Here is a 14,653-nt window from a genome sequence, read left to right on the forward strand (position 1 = left end):
TCCCTTGAAATTAAATCCACTACCAAGCACAGTTGCTCACTTCCTCTTATGCATTTTCTTCACTTGGATTCTGGCACAAAACCCTCTCCTGCTTTCTTTCTCTTTGTGCTGGCTCCTAGGTCTTTGCTTCTTCCTCTTTTTTTTTCTTGCCTCCGGCATTTTTTAATGTTAGAGCTCACCCAAGGTCTTGCTCAATCTTGCATTTTCTGTTATGTATGCTCCTGTTAAAAATCCTGAAATACCTCTGCATTTTACTCACAACAAGGATAGATCCAGGGCTTGGGAGAATGAAACTTATAAAATGTGATACTCCCTTTAAAAAATAATGTGAATTTATCTTTGGAAGTTAGTAAATGAAAAAAATCACAACCAAATTATAAACATTAACAAAATCTGGCAATACCACAAATATCACCAAATCAGAAAAACTATGTTTTTTTAACTGCTTGATGAATTTTTTCCCGTATTTTTAGGAATTTTATCTTTTCATATGATAATACTTTGGTACTATCATGTTCTATGAGCAGCTGAGAAGATAATTTAGTTTTCTTGTGTGGTTGAATTTTGTTTTGTTTTTTTATTATTAATTTTTTTCTTTTAGCTCCACAGATATTTATTGATAACTGCATATAAATTTTTTATTGTTTTTTGAGTTTGAGAAAACCACTAAATTTCTTTCACTGATAAGCTTATGATCAATTTTTATAGATTAGCTTCTAGCTGCATATCTTTCAATCCTCATCTCACCTTTTGGTGTTGTAGGATTCTTTCATATTATTATATAGCTTGCTCTTTCAAAGCATGATGGGCCAAGTGAGTCACCACAGTGTGGGTAGGAAGATTCCTGAATACCATTCTTAGAAGCAGAAGTGACTGGGACATATGTAAACATACCCACTAAACCCAAACTTAATGTCAACTTTCAAGGATTTGATAGGAGCCAGTAAAGAGAAGGGAGGCTTGACTATCTTTGTGGTAAAAAAACAAAGTGCTTAACATGGCTTTCAAAGACCTAGATCAGACTCACCCACCCTCAGTAGACCTTTCTGATCTCTTGTCTCCCTTTCCCAGTCTCTCCGTGCCCCCTGCTTCTACTACACTGGCCTCCTCGCTATTTCTCAGACATCACAAAACCTTTGTTTCCTTTACAAGGAATGCTTTTCCCTAGGTATTCCCTTGGCTTACCTTCCTTGATGCCATCCTCTAAGCCTTTGCTCAAGTTCACTTTCCCTTAAGACCTACTCTGATGACTACATTTGAGACTATACTGTGTTTCCTGCCTCATTACTCTCCATCTTTCCTACTCTGCTCGACTCTTTCTTTTATCCATCACTTCAATCACCTTCTCATATAATACATAATTGCTTATTTATTATGTTTACTTCTGACTCTTTCCCTGAAAGGCAAGCTATAGGAGGGCAGGAACCTTAACTTGTTTTTGTTCACTGATACACCTGGCACAAAGTAACCTTGCAAGAAAACCACTTGAATGAATGTCTATTGAATACACAAAATATACTTTTAAGTTTAAAAACTGTTTGGGCACATATGTGCTTTTAAAATGGAACATATTTGGAGTTCCCATCGTGGCTCAATGGAAATGAATCCGACTAAGAACCATGAGGTTGCGGGTTTGATCCCTGGCTTTGCTCAGTGGGTTAAGGATCTGGCGTTGCTGTGAGCTGTGGTGTAGGTTGCAGACGTGGCTCGGATCTGGCATTGCTGTGGCTCTGGTGTAGGCCAGCGGCTACAGCTCCAATTAGACCCCTAGCCTGGGAACCTCTATATGCTGCAGGTGTGGCCCTAAAAAGACAAAAAAATAATAAAATAAAATTAAAAAAATGGAACATATTTGAAATTAAGTAAAACTTTTATCTTTTTTTTTTTTGTCTTGTTGTTGTTGTTGTTGTTGCTATTTCTTGGGCCGCTCCCGCGGCATATGGAGATTCCCAGGCTAGGGGTTGAATCGGAGCTGTAGCCACTGGCCTACGCCAGAGCCACAGCAACGCGGGATCTGAGCCGCGTCTGCAACCTACACCACAGCTCACAGCAACGCCGGATCGTTAACCCACTGAGCAAGGGCAGGGACCGAACCGGCAACCTCATGGTTCCTAGTCGGATTCGTTAACCACTGCGCCACGACGGGAACTCCAAAACTTTTATCTTGTAAGCATTTCCAAGGTAACTTACTACATTTTAAAATAATCTTTGGTCAGGGGAAAAAAGATTGTATTTTTTGCTAATGAATTTCAAACTTTTATTTTTCTTTGAATTATATATCCTACATTTCTTCTAGTTAAGTATAAATTTTCAGAAAATTAGATTTTTTAATTCACTCCTGGCACATATGTAAAATGCTATTCATTCATGTAGAAATAACTCATAAAGTTCATTGTTAAAGTCCCTGGAAGGACCACAAAGTAAGGGAAATAAATGTTATGACTCTGACAGTAGAGATGCTGTAATCATCCTTACCACCAGCCTCATTCCTGTCCACAGCAAGATTGATGTGGTCAGTCCACTGACTAGACTTTTAGAATCTCTGATCTAATTTCTTACTAAATAGTAAAGTACTATAATGTGTATTGTAATGTTTTATTTCCATTTACTCCCCAAATCCTTTAATATGTACTCCAAAACTCCTGGTCAGACAGTCCATCCCCTTATAAATCTCATTTTATGTGGTTAAACTCCCACTTCTATACTGAATTTAATTTCTGAAATGTCACGCATAACCTTCAAATTTAATTACCTTACTTCAGTGCTACTTGACCTGTCTGTGGCATGTGGTGTCATTAAACCTCCATTCCTTAAACTATTTTCCCCTTGCCTTCCATGACTCTGCATTTTCCCATTCTCTAATTTTCTAGTCACTGCTTCTATTTCTTACCTTTCTTTTCTTTTCTTTTTCTTTTTTCATTTCCTAAATATGGCTGTCACACAAACCTCCAATAGTTTTCCGTTGATCCTGTGTTTTCGCTTCTCCATGCAGTTACACATTTTCAAGACTATAGATACCACTGAGGAGGTGATTCTCCAACCTACAAGCCCAGTCATAGTCTTTTTGGTGTTTTCTTATGATTTATTTCCACTTTTAACATAACAACATTAATTAATTGTTCTGTTCCTTCCAACAGGTGAGGTGTGTGCTTTCAAGGACCTGTTTTCAAGGTAGGAACCAAGCATTAATAACACACACACACATCCAATGGAATACTAATCAGCTATAAAAAAATTTTGCCACTGGCAGCAACATGGCTGGACTTGGAGAGCATTATGCTAAGTGAAATAAGTCAGGCAAAGAAAGAAATACTGATGCCCTGGGGGTTTGGGATGGAAATGCTATAAAATTTGGATGTGATGTTTGTGGTACAACTATAAATGTAATAAAATTCATTGAGTAATAAAAAAATAGGAAAAAAACAGTTTAAAAAAAGAAATACTGTATATCACTTGTATGTGGAATTTAAAAAATACTACAAACTAGCTAATATAACAAAAAAGCCAACTAGCAGATATAGGGAACAAACTAGTTGTTACTAGTGGAGAGAGCGAAGGGGGGAAGGGCAATATGGGGATAGGTGATTAAGAGGTACAAATTATTAAGTATAAAATAAGCTATATATTGTACAATATGGAAAGTATAGCCAATATTTTATAAGAGCTATAAATGGAGTATAGATAGCCTTTAAAAATTGTGATCACTATATTGCACACCTATAATTTATATAATATTGTACATCAACAATACCTCAATTACAAAAAGAAAAAAAAAAATGTGTCTGTAGTTGAAACATAACATACCAGGCCTGACTAGTCAATTCTTAGCATAACTTGACAATTGCAACTAGTCAAAATTTGCAAACTGTTAGACTTCCACCCAGCCAAACTCTTGTAGGTGGTCTACCAGCATCACTGAATAAAACTTGCAAAAAAAAATCCCACTTTTGTCTATCTCTCAGAAGAGAGTGAGCTTCTTGAAAGATGTTTTTGTATGGTATTCACCTCTATGAGTCTCAGCCCAAAAGATTGCTCAGCATGTCTGTTTTGCAAAACTAAAATTGGGTGAGAAATGATATTAAGAAACCAAAATGATTTTTCTGCAGTATGATCATGGCATTATTATACATAAAATTTTTAAAAATTTCTAGATCCATGTTTATTTTAGTTGCTTTACTTTCATCTTCAATGTGTTTTAACATTTTAAGCTATGTATGTGAAACAGATTCTCTCTCTGCTGATTAAGATCATATGAAACAATATTATTACTATAGCTATTACTTTTAGATCTGATATAATTCAATGTTATATGGGATTCAATATTTGAAAAGCTTAGACAGTTGACCTACACACATTTGTATGGAACAAATCTAGATGTATTTTTGTAAATGGAGCATTACATGTTATACCGTGATTTTGTAAGATAGGTATCTTATATTTTCAAGCTACTGTAGGCTGCTAATGAATCAGGAGAAAATTATGATTAAATGTTTAAAACCATAGCAAAGGATATGCTTTGACTCACATCATTGCCGAGGAAATCATTTTGTAGAATATATGACATTATATAGAACTTTAGCATAATTTAATTTATAACGTGAATATTTTTACTAAGGGAAAAAATAGGCCTTTAGCATTCTGTATAGCCTCTCCTGGTTCTCACTATGATATTAGCAAAGTCTTCTGAGAATTACCCATTTCTTTGTAACATCATTCAAATATTTCAGGCATCAAAAATTCTTTGGAGTTCTTTCCACTCCAGATTTACACTGTGGTCCAATAGAACTTTCTTAATCATGGGAGTGTATTGACAATATGGTAGGTATTAGCCACATGTAGCTATTCTGTATTTGAAATGTGGCTAATGCAATGGAGGAATTTTAATTCATAATTTTATTTAATTTTAATTAGTTTCAATTTTAACCTAAATAACCATACATGGCTGGTGGCTACTGTATTGAACAGTACAGAGCACAGATTAAAGCTCCTCTGAGATTATTGACCATTTACCCATGGATAAAATTAAGTCAATTGTTTAAAAAGTATCAGTGTATAGAAAGAAGAAAACGTAAAATACAACCAATCATAGGGCTCTTTTTATTCATAAGTCGTGTATGATGAGAAAAAAAAAATCTCAATTTTCTCAGTTCCAAAATACCCCTGGAACAAATAATTGAGTTTCTAAATTGCAGGATTGCAGGTGAGGACCTCTGAGCAACATTCTCCTCCTCACATACTTGATAAAAGTTGCTGCATATGTGTTATTAGAGCATAGTAGTCATGCTGGAGTTCACAGGTTCAGCAGTCACTTCAGTCCATGTGCATCATAAGATCTACAACTCAGGGAGTTCCCGTCGTGGCGCAGTGGTTAACGAATCCGACTAGGAACCATGAGGTTGCGGGTTCAGTCCCTGCACTTGCTCAGTGGGTTAATGATCCGGCGTTGCCGTGAGCTGTGGTGTAGGTTGCAGACCCGTCTCGGATCCCACGTTGCTGTGGCTCTGGTGTAGGCCAGTGGCTACAGCTCTGATTGGACCCCTAGCCTGGGAACCTCCATATGCCGCGGGAGCGGCCCAAGAAAAATGGCAAAAAGACAAAAAAAAAAAAGATCTACAACTCAAAAACTGCAAATGACTCTGTGTTATGATCAAGTTTTTCACAATCCAGAGAAGGTTAAACTGATCATTGAACAAAATTTCTGTATGGAAAAAGGAAAGTATAGATCTTTCTTGAAGATAAAAGATGATCACCCCTGCTCCTGATTCTGTTTGCTGAGTTATCTAATTCTGGTACTTGTTTCACTAGCAGCAGCTATTTGTTTTGTAACGAAGTTATGAACAGTAAAGTTAAAAGTTATGGTCACAAAACTCATTTCCACTGCCTGTCAGAATAGCTCCTTATGTAACAGCCACAGTGATGAGTTTTATCATCTTGTGGGAGTTGCACATCTAGGTTGTTAGGGACATATTTTGTATGTAAGAAGAATCATAGCATCTAGGGTAAAGCATTAAAAATTGTCTGGGCACCAGCCATAGAGGGTCTACTGCTAGGATAAGGCATGACCTGGGAAAATAGATATAGCTACAGACAGTTTACAATGGCAAGCATTCATAGATTTTGAAAGATAGACAAGGAATAACATAGCATATAGAGAAGAATCTGGTTTGTGGGGAGGGCTAATGTGAAGTCATGGAGATGGTAAAGGAGATGGGAATATCAGAGGGATCAGGTCTGCCCAAACATGTGGGTGAATATTTGGCATCTGGGAAGTCTATCATTTAGAAGTAAGTGACAGTGCAGGAAGAAGTTAGGACTATAGTGTTAAAGGGATGGAAGCACTAAAACGACCATTTGTAGTTTAATGGAACAAGGCAGAAGAAGCCTTCTTACTAGAATTAGGGTGCAGGATCAGGACTGGACTAGTTGTACAGTTGATCTGCTACTAAAACTGGTGCCAGTGTAGAGTTTAGTACCATCTTCTTGTGTACTATCTCATATGTTATCTGGTGTGGCTCTCAAGATGTAGCCTGTGGGGAACTTGTAGATATGGATTAACTCACCTCAGCAGGGTTGAAAGAAAGGCCTTTTGGGCTAGGGAATAGGCAGAACCTAGCTTGCTCCTGTTGAACATGATGGCTCTCTCCTCTCAATTCCTGTCAAGGACTTTACTTATGATTATGCTGTGGCGCTTTGTATTAATTTACTGAAAAACGGTTACAACAAAAGTAACAAATCCTTTTTACTATTTTATTTCCAATTTGAAATGGAGTAACCAAAAGTTACAGAAAGAATACTAAAAATTTGTGTACCCGTCACCCTGCTCTTCTAAATGTTAATGTCTTATAATAGCTACGGCACAGTTATCAACACCAGGAAACTAATACTGATACAACACTGTTACTGATCCACAGATCTTATTCATATTTCTATAGCTGTACCCCAAATGATCTATTTCTTAGTTTCCTCTGACTTGTGACATTTCTTCAGTTTTTGTCTTTATAAAGTTTTCACATTTGAAGAGTATAAAGAATATATTTTTATTGAATATGCCTCAGTTTTTACTTGTCTGCAGTTTTCTCATGATGGAAATCATGCTGCGCATTTTTGACAATAGTACTTCAAAAAGTGGCGTTTGCTCTTTCTTACTCTTTCATGTCTCAGTGGCTCATAGGATCAGTATGTCCCACTACTGGGTATTAACCATGACCAGTTTGTGTCCCAACTGTAAGGTTATTTTTTCATTGTCATTTAATAAGTGTTATGTGAAGAGACTCTTTGAGACTATACAAATACTTGTTACTTATTTTACTTTTAACCTCTAATTTCAGCAACTATGGATGATTCCAAGTCCATAACTTTGAAATCATCACTAGCAATCATTTGTATTTGCCAAATAATGATTTTCTGTTTATGTCTTTGTGTGTGTGTTTCTTTTTAGGGCTGCACCCATAGCATATAGAAGTTCCCAGGCTAGGGCCTGAATCAGAGCTGTTTAACTGCCAGCCTACACCACAGCCACAGCAACACAGGGTCAGAGCCGCATCTGTGGCCTACACCATAGCTCAGGGCAACAACGGATCCTTAACCCACTGAGTGAGACCAGGGGTTGAACCCGTGTCCTCATGGATACTAGTCCGGTTCATTACCTCTGAGCCACAATGGGAACTCCTCACTTTTTCTACGTTTGTTAATCAGGATTCTATTATAAGGAAGCACAGTCCCTTTATCTACCCATCTTACCTCAACTGAATTTGAGGATACTTATATTATTTTGAGAATTATGATATATTATAATCAGTACTTATTTTTAGTTTTTATCCACCTCAAATTGATCTAGAGTTTGGAATTCCTTCAGTCTGGCTCCTATGTCCTTTTGCTGGCACTCTAAGATATCAAAAAATAAATTTTAAAATGTATTTTTTCAATTTTTATGGTAAAATAACTGAACAGTACAAATACACTTCTTCAATTTGTGTAATAAAATTACTGAACACAAATATAATGTATGTTAGCTGTGTCTACAAGAATAAAAAATATCTGGTAAAGGAAAAAAAATGATTTTTTCTTTTTCATTTCTTCTCATGTTTAGAGATAGCCTACATATAATATTCTGGATTAATGTCATTAATTCACTGGAGTTGATAATTGAAAATAAAATTCTATCATATCAGGATGTAAAGTTAATATTTTATGTTTATTTTGTCAATTCTCAAATATTACACCTTAAAAATATTTTACATCAGAGACGAGTATATGTGATATTGAAATAATATGTATACAAAGAGGGTGATCAATAGGACCCAGAATTTTTTGTCAAGAGTAGAATATAGAGGAGTTCCTATCATGGTGCAGTGGAAACTAATCCAACTAGGAACCATGAAGTTGTGGGTTTGATCCATGGCCTTGCTCAGTGGGTTGAAGATCAGGCATTGCCATGAGCTAGAGGTCATTGATACAGCTTGGATCCTGCATTGCTGTGGCTGTGGTATAGGCCAGCAGGTATAGCTCTGATTTGACCCCTAGCCTGAGAACCTGCATATTCCATGGGTGCAGCCCTAAAAAGCAAAAAAAAAAGAGTAGCATATAGAGACGTTGTTGCTTACCAACTAGACTGACTAGACATACCTCATTTGTTTACTGACTCTCTATATATCATTTTTCAATGAGTTATTGATGAGCTTTTAACTCAGGACTGGTAGAGCAAAACAAAGTTAGAAAATCATGATGAAAGGTCATCAATAACTTTGTGAATGTATTCACAGCCTGCCAATCGAATATATTATTTATGCAACACTGATTTCAATATATATTATGTCATCATATGAGGATTTGTTGAGATTTATTTCATTTGATTTGGAGGAATCTGTTTCAGACAGTTGTTTCCAACCTCCCAGATGACTGGCAATTCTACTTCAAAACATTATTACCACTTCATCTAGAATAATTCAGTCTCCCAGTTCTGAACCCCCCTTTATCTTTCTGTCATCCACTGAGTTCTCTAGAATGTATTTGAACCTTGCAGTGTATGCGTTTGTTTGTTTGTGATGTGTGTGTGTGTGTGTAGAAATTGGAAACCAAAACAGGGTTATCAGCTTATATCTTACACAGCAAGGACTATTTTGGCAACAACTACTATTTCTTATCACTATCATTATGTATAAAAAATACCTTTTAACACTAAAATGTAGAAAGAACATCATCACAGAACAGCATTCTCCTTTAAATTTAATACTTTCAGCTTTGTGACAACCTCACATATTGCTCTTTTTTCCATTTCACCATGGACTGCTGAACTGAAGACAAAAAAGAAATTCTCATGATAGCAATCTCCACACTAGTAAATAAACAACAAATAATAGCAATGGTTACGCTACTATTAAACTATTAATTCTTCAGAGAGTAGCTGGATGGTTCATTTTACAGAAAGCATATCTTCCTACAAGTCTAGTTTTCTCCTGGATACATTACTATTTTACAAAATACAGGAGAGCTGTGAGATAAACTACTGTGACTCCACTTGTAATCCAGATGGCAGAATGATTTGGAGCTCAAGGTAGTTTTACGAACTTGTTAGCTGCTCCCAGAGTATAAATGTGGTCCACGTTCTTCATAAAATACTCTATGCACGCACATTTAAAATTTTGCCTTCCACTAGTTCTGCCTCACCATCTTTCTGTATCCCATGATTCCTCTTACTTTTCCATAACTTCAAATTTATTAGTCTTATTGCCTAGTCTTTTGAGTTGATTTTTTTTTTTTTTTTGGATGATCTTGTTCTTGAATTTGACTTTTACCAAATTGTCTTTCAGTAGCACTTGACAGCAAATTTTAAAACCCATGGATTAGTTCCACCCTCCACTTTCTTTTCTAATCTCAGCTCTTGGGACATATCTATCAAAGCCCAAATAACTAGTTTTCTGAAAATGACATTCATGCCTGGAGGTTTCTGCCACTGGCTGCATTTTACTACTACATAACTAGATTTACACACTGGTTTTCTTCTCAGTTTTTATCCTAGGCACACTGAAGTAGTAGTTATTTCTGAGCAGAACTCTCTAGGAGGTGGAGTCTTGATTTCAAGTTAAGCAATACATCATCTTGTGGATCTCTGGAAGCTTTAAGAACTAAGTTTTAATTGGGCATGATTGATCCAACAGTGGATATTAATAAATGTCCTCAGTTGGAATTACACATGATCCATGGTCGTCATTTTTTTGGGAAGTGATACTGACTGTCACTTGCTCTATATCCTCTCCTGTGGGTTTAATTTCCTCTGACTGAATGCTCATGAATTGACTTTAGGGACGCCTACACTTTCCAGCCAGCTTTGGACTTCTAAATTCACTATTGTTTGGGACCACCACCAGTTCACTCACTGCTTACTTACTACCCCTTATGCCAAAGATAATAGACAAATTTGTCACCTGTGGAGAAGTGTTATTAACACTGAAGCAAAGGAGCTGTTTCTCATCTAGATCTAATTTGTGGCAGGTAGCCAAAATTACGTTCAGTCTCCTTCTCTACAGATTCCGTTCACAAGGGCCATGACAAACATAGCTTCACACTGGGAGATCCTTCACTCAGAAAATCTTAGCTATCCAATCATGCCTGCAGTTTATGTTGGTTGTTAGCATTGGTTAGAAATAGGCAACTACATGTTATGTTGCCTTTGAGTAAGCCAGTGTCAGGGTACTTTCAGGACCAATGGGTAGAAAATCCAACTCAGGTTAAGAAATGAAATTTATGGTTCATAAAATTGAAAAAGGTTAGGGTAGGAAGCAGAATTCAAATGATGTGATCAGAACTTGGTTTTTCTTGGTTAGGTGTTGTTTAGTGTCTGTGGTGTTGGTTCATTGTGGGTTCAATCTGTTATTTTCCCAAACTACCTCCAAAACCATGTTCCATTGGGTTGGATTTGGTTACAAATTTTCCAAGAACTAAAGACTTTGGAATGTGATGGGAAACTGGCTACACTTGACTCACATTCTCTACCTGTGCGGCTGGGAGTAAAAGTTCACCTAAACACATGGATTAAAAATGGGAATTATGTTAGTTTCCCAGAGAAAATTTTAGGTTTTGGGTTTGTTTTTCATTTGTTTGTTTTGGTTGTGCCTGTGTCATGTGGAAGTTCCCAGGCCAGGGGTCAAAACTGCACCACAAAAGGGACCCGGGCCACTGCTGTGATAATGCTGGACCCTCAACCCATCGCACCACAGAAACTCCAGAAGACTTTAGTTATTAATTCAAGGAGCTGGGTGGCTGCATACTGGTGAGATAAACAACTGATGTCTAGAAAGAAGTAGAATAGTCAGACTAGTAAATAAGAGTGATTGAAATTAGCTGTGAAATGAGAGGTTCAGTGTCAATTGAACTTGTTCTTGTTTGATTCCCCCTATGAGGGGAGAAAAGACTGTTGTTCTTATTACTCTACTGTCTTCTTGTTGTTTCTGTATACATATAATTTCTATGAAAAATTATGTATTCTTATTAGTTTAAGTGGAAAATTATTCAAATAGAAGTGGCATAGTTTTATGACTTTGGGTTTAAGCTATAAGTGAGAAGTAACCCTGTCTTTGGCAAATTCAAAATAGATTCAGCATTTTCATTTTGAAATAATTAAAATTCATTTGTCTAAAGTTCATGCTCAGATGTGCTCACCCAATTCCTTCTTAAATGTTTTTCTAAGGAATCTATGACCTTGCCAATTATTCATTCTATACATTCATTTTAAAGCTATTATTTGTGAGGCACAAAGTTAGATGTCATATGAGAAACAGTATATAAAATATGATCTTTGCCCTCCATAGGTTTGCAGTTTAATTAAATTTTTAGTGCTATCAAAGGACCAACCAGGAAGAAAGTCAACAGATGCTTGGGAGTGCTCTTTGTCTCTCTATAGGGCTTCCTCATGTGAGCTAATTTAAAAGACTAATATAAAATTAAATGATTTGAGTCGGCCATTTAGAATTTTCAAAACATGTGAGCAACCATTTATATAGTCTCAATACCAGAGAAAACTGCACAGTCCATGAGAATGTACAGGGAGCTTAGGCATGAAATAGAATAAAATTGTAGGGGTGTGAATAATTAGCCTTCCAAATCACACATGCTTTCAACACAGGATATGCCTTTAGTCTCCACATAAAGAGGTTAATGATGAAATTATGTTCTTCCATTTCAAACTTACTTTTCAGATCTTTACTCTATTTCAAAATTTCCGTAATGAGCATGTTGTGCTTGTCAGAAGTTGACTTCATCCCTGAAACTTTCATGTTCATATCATTCACTTTCATCCCCAAAGTCTTAAACTTCCAGTCAATCCCTGTAATTGCTTCTCCCAGTCACACCTGTCATTAATCATCTCAGAAAAGCCCATGCAAAGTCACAACATCTGAAGGGCAGAAAAAAGAAGTGAAGCCTCTGATGGCATCACCTTTGTTAGCTTACTTGACTTGAACTGAGCTTTCCCCCCAAAGGATGATTATTGACTGAGGCTGGGGCCTGAAATAACAGGCAGTAGTCTGAGTTATATGAATTCTATTTTCTCTGCAGATTTATATTATGTTTTTATATTAGCATAGAATTGAATAAAACAGGAGGAGAAATGAACAAGAAAAGACCCTGAAATTTACTCTACCCAGTATTTCTTGCCAAAGTTTTAAAATACCTCAAAATATCACATATTTTCTTTAGACACTGATCACTTTTGATGAGCATAACAGGGTGTGAGAGTATTTTATAAGACAACAAAAAAGAAAAATTTTAATCTCAGATTCTAAGCAGATATTTATGATGATTTCCATCTCCAAGTACCTATACCCCTAACTGACAAAACAACATACCAAATATAGAAACCCACTAGCAATGAACTTGTCAGTAATTGTCAGGGTGAGTAGTACTTGTTGTTGTTTTTGTCTTTTTTGCCATTTCTTGGGCCACTCCTTCGGCATATGGAGGTTCCCAGGCCAGAGGGTCTAATCGGAGCTGTAGCTGCAGGCCTTCACCAGAGCCACTGCAACGCAGGATCCAAGCCGTGTCTGCAACCTACACCACAGCTCATGGCAATGCCGGATCCTTAACCCACTTAGCAAGACCAGGGATCGAACCTGCAACTTCATGGTTCCTAGTCAGATTTGTTAACCACTGAGTCACAACGGGAACTCCAAGGTGAGTAGTACTTGGTGTAGTTTCTTTGCTTTTGTGGAATTATAGGAGTTAGAAGAGAAGGAGCCATGATATGGATTGATTTGCATATACTTACCAAATCTACGTGACCACTTCCCAAGATAATACAGTGCTTTCAGCTAACCTCTAAGCTTCCAAAGCTAGATTAGATCTTAATTTGAGGACAACATTTATATCGAAAGCTTATAAATCAATTAAGATACAGAATTTTTTTTAATATTTAAAGGTTAACTCTAAATCTTTAGTACATAGTATTTCCACTATATTATTATCTTAGCCCTATTTATGTATTTATTATTCTCACATGGCATCAAAAAGTCACTAATTACATGCAAAATTTTAAGAAATCTAGATCACTTTGTATAAAAATGTCCAAAGAAATTAGAGATGATAGGATTGTTTCAAAAAAGACTGAACCAGGCAAACAAGTGGCAGTAGTTAGACTAGGCAATAATGTACGTCTACTGTTCTTTATTAAGTTTCTGATTAAATCACGTAATTTGACAAGAAGTATGTAATTAGTATGTTCTTATTCCTTTGGAAATGGAACAAATGTTTCCAACATTTCTTAGACCTAACTCCTGACCGTATGTAAGTGTTAACAAATATTTTATCTAGAAATAATAAGACCCTGTGTCACTTATTTTTTTGAAGATAGGAACTCACTAGATTCTTATTGAATCTTTTCATCATATATGCATCTGACCTTCTGAACTTTTGTATTTGGTAATAATTTTACATTTTTGCTCACTCCAAGTTATGTGATACAAATATGTCTGCCTAAACTTTTATGTAATTGAACTTAAAATTTGTTTTTTCTTTTGACACTTTTCATCAAATGCTTAATTCATGTGTTTTCTAATGTTATTAGGATACTACAAATATAATGCAACATAAAATGTCCTGTGAAAATAATATAATCTAAAAAATCAGAAAATATGCATATGAAATATTTGATATAATAATCATATAAAATTCACATCAGGTTCTTCTATCACTTAGTATGAGCCTGAGTCCCATGGTCCTTAGCTGTCAGCCTTCTGTGCTTGTATCAGTGTCCATCTGTCATATGTTAGTAATATGTATATTGTTCTATGATGGTATATTGGTTTCACAAATAATTCATTTCTTTCCAAGCCTCCTTTATTGCATTAAATGCAACCACTGTGCACCCAGGTGCTTAAGTCTGAAATGTGAGAGTTGACCTTGACTTTACATTTCCTCGCTTCCCCACATCTGGCATATCAACAAGCCCCGATTGTTCATTTATTCAAGGTCCCCAGAGGAAACAGAATTTATCCCAAAAGTTTCAAGTAAAAAGATGTCAATAAAAGGACTACTTGCAGTGATATGAGAAGAATTATGAAACAAAGAACAGTGAGGCAAACAGAGATTAATAACAGTAGGATGCCAGTAATGTCCCAGGGGATGAATGGATAAAGGGTGAAAGGAATGTTATCAGTCAGGA

The 14,653-nt window shown here is 36.2% G+C and overlaps 1 long non-coding RNA gene across 1 annotated transcript in view; it reads left to right on the forward strand.

Annotated features, from left to right (window-relative positions):
• Positions 1–14,653, forward strand: part of LOC102160577 — a 162,097-nt gene that overhangs the window by 129,271 nt on the left and 18,173 nt on the right. The window contains exon 3 of the long non-coding RNA XR_307223.3: positions 3,138–3,171. This is a non-coding gene — a long non-coding RNA (uncharacterized LOC102160577). The remainder of the gene's footprint in view (positions 1–3,137; positions 3,172–14,653) is intronic.

Source organism: Sus scrofa, chromosome 13 (genome assembly GCF_000003025.6).
Source record: "Sus scrofa isolate TJ Tabasco breed Duroc chromosome 13, Sscrofa11.1, whole genome shotgun sequence".
NCBI classification, from domain to species: Eukaryota; Metazoa; Chordata; class Mammalia; order Artiodactyla; family Suidae; genus Sus; species Sus scrofa.